Below are 3674 nucleotides of genomic sequence, written 5' to 3'. Positions count from 1 at the left end.
AATGCATACTTGTACTATATTGTTGAGTACCCTCTGACGATTCCCCGTTTCGATATTAATCAGAAATATATATATTTGCTTACATACATGTTACGCACATATATTTCACAATATTGAATTGTTTGGGAATTGTTGTCATGTTGATAAAAGCAACACAAACTGCAGATTGTATATGACAAGCATTATGTAATGAATATATCAAGTTCACTGGAATGGCTAAAGAAACCCAATTACTTCAAAAATTATTTCACTCTTTAAAATACACATACTTTGATCTATCTTACGTCATTAAATCTTGGTTTAGTAATAAGGTAAAACATGTAACTGTTACACATAAAGAAAAGATTTTCAAGCAATAAAACTATACTTTATATGTTCCATAAAAAAATCAAATTTATCACATTTACAAAACATGTGCATAATTGTGAAAAAAGAGCAGGTAGATATTTTGAGCAATGCATGTCAGCTGTTAACTCAACTATAATAACGATTGAGTCAGTGTATAAAACAGTTAGTTTGTAAAGAACAGATTAAACAAACAAACTGTGTATTCAATTACATAATTAAATACACATTTAGTCAAACAGTGTAATCATATTACTTAACTAAATACAGAACAAGTGAAATAAATGAACATACACAAATAGTATACCAAGTTGGCAAACACATGCACAAATGGAAACTACATAACAAATATTTACACTGGCATTTGATTCTCAAAATGACAGAAAAAAAAGCAGTGCTTAGTTTATTTTATTTTTAAATCAATAACGAATCTATCAAGACTATTGTCAAGCAATATGGTCCCCTACCGGTGAAACTCCACCATTGTCAGATTATTTTTTATTTATTTGTTGCCATAGCAACCAGAATTTTTAACGTAGGAACAAAATGAAATGACGTGCATAATCTCCATATTGCCATCTATCCATGCTTCAAGTTTCATGAAAAAATATTAAGAACTTTTAAAGTTATCACATGCTCCAGAAAAATGCGACAGACTGACTGACTGACTGACATACTGTCGGACACACAGAGCGCAAACCATAAGTCCCCTCCTGTTTCACCAGTAGGGGACAAAAACATGTCAGTGACAGGTGTCAATTGTTCTGGCTGAGAAACAATCCACACTACTCTATCAGTGAGACTGGTATTGGACGTATTGCTGTCAAACCATGTCTACGAAATGATACTGTGGATAATTTATGTAATAGCCGAAGAAGATGCGAAGATATCGTCCATTAGTATATGGGTTGCAACAACTCTTGGCTCATGTTTGCTTGTACATATCGTCATTGTCGACTGTATATATCTCAAGAGAAAACACGGTTAGCAACATTTCATATGTGTTTATATGCAGATCTTTTACTAAAAATATGTTATCAAAACATGTTGTCAAAAAATATGATTCGATTGGACCAACTATTGTTTTTTACAAAGACACTTTTTCATAACAATGAATTCTTATAATTAATATATCTAATATTGTTCAACAATATGTATGTTATTTCGTTTGGTTTTGTATACAGTCAGTATATGCATATTATATGTAGTATAAATATTCCTTTCTTGGTATAGTTTGACTTTAAATCAGATCATAATTTTGTATTATCACATGACCACCGTGTGACCAGATTGTGTGTAGTTTGGTTATAGTAAGTTCTGTTCCAGTTTAACCGTATTTACGATTTACTTTGCATTTATATTTACTTCCTGTTATAACATGACCTACGCTCCAGGAGTGAAATAGCGTAACGCTCAATTTTGTTTATTACACGGGTGTTATTAAACTAGTTATATAAATGTGAAATGACGTCATTTTTGACGAAATGACGTCATTATTCCGGCGAATTTCTTCAGTTAAACTCTTTTACAATGTGAATAAATGGTGAAAAGAGCATAATGATAAAAAGAAAATGTGTTGGTCATGTTATAAATAGAATCTTATATTCGTGGTCATTTTGTATTGAATTTATTAAACTCGTCATCTAAATAAAGATAAAAACTCGGCAAGCCTCGTTTTTATCTTTATTTAGATGACTTGTTTAATAAATTCAATACAAAACGACCACTCATGCAAGATCCTAATGCTAAAGTAAGAAAGGTTAAACCTAAGAAAATTGTATTCAAAGCCAGACATGTGCAGGAAAGAAGAGTAGCTTCTTCAAACAAGAGAGCTTTTTTGAAAAACAACAACATTACAGAAACAACAAAAAACAACCCAGATCATTTCCTGGGAAATTAAGAGACCTACTAGCACAGCCTCATCAGACACCAACAGTGTATTGTGAACTATATTTCAGAACACCATTACACATCTCCCAACAGTGTATTGTGAACTATATTTCAGAACACCATAACACATCTACCAACAGTGTATTGTGAACTATATTTCAGAACACCATTACACATCTCCCAACAGTGTATTGTGAACTATGTTTCAGAACACCATTACACATCTCCCAACAGTGTATTGTGAACTATATTTCACAACACCATTACACATCTCCCAACAGTGTATTGTGAACTATTTTTTAGAACACCATTACACATCTCCCAACAGTGTATTGTGAACTATATTTCAGAACACCATAACACATCTACCAACAGTGTATTGTGAACTATATTTCACAACACCATTTCACATCTCCCAACAGTGTATTGTGAACTATATTTCAGAACACCATTACACATCCCCCAACAGTGTATTGTGAACTATATTTCAGAACACCATTACACATCCCCCAACAGGGTATTGTGAACTATATTTCACAACACCATTTCACATCTCCCAACAGTGTAGTGTGAACTATATTTCAGAACACCATTACACATCTCCCAACAGTGTATTGTGAACTTTATTTCAGAACACCATTACACATCTCCCAACAGTGTATTGTGAACTATGTTTCAGAACACCATTACACAACTCCCAACAGTGTATTGTGAACTATGTTTCAGAACACCATTACACATCTCCCAACAGTGTATTGTGAACTATGTTTCACAACACCATTACACATCTCCCAACAGTGTATTGTGAACTATGTTTCAGAACACCATTACACATCTCCCAACAGTGTAGTGTGAACTATATTCCAGAACACCATTACACATCTCTCAACAGTGTATTGTGAACTATGTTTCAGAACACCATTACACATCTCTCAACAGTGTATTGTGAACTATGTTTCAGAACACCATTACACATCTCTCAACAGTGTATTGTGAACTATGTTCCAGAACACCATTACACATCTCTACAGAAGGGTCAGAAAACAAAATGACAACAGCACAAGAATACCTTGTGACTCGTGTCAAGATTGATGCCTTTACAGATGTGGATATCAACAAAATCTGGGCATCTACAAAAGCTTCCATCAGTCCAAATAGAACAAATGATTGCCAAGCAATATGGTCCCCTACCGGTGATACTCCACCATTGTCAGTATTTTTTATTTTATTTGTTGCCATAGCAACCAGAAATCTTGACGTAGGAACAAAATTAATTGACGTACATAATCTCCATATTGCCATCTGTCCATGTTTCAAGTTTCATGAAAAAATATGAAGAACTTTTAAAATTATGGCAGGATCCAGAAAAGTGTGACAGACTGACAGACAGACAGCCTGACGCACGGAGCGCAAACCATAGGTCCCCTCCTGTTTCACTG

This window comes from Dreissena polymorpha, chromosome 5 (genome assembly GCF_020536995.1).
Source record: "Dreissena polymorpha isolate Duluth1 chromosome 5, UMN_Dpol_1.0, whole genome shotgun sequence".
NCBI classification, from domain to species: Eukaryota; Metazoa; Mollusca; class Bivalvia; order Myida; family Dreissenidae; genus Dreissena; species Dreissena polymorpha.
The sequence above is the reverse complement of the archived record's forward strand: the minus strand, read 5'-3'. Positions refer to the sequence as shown.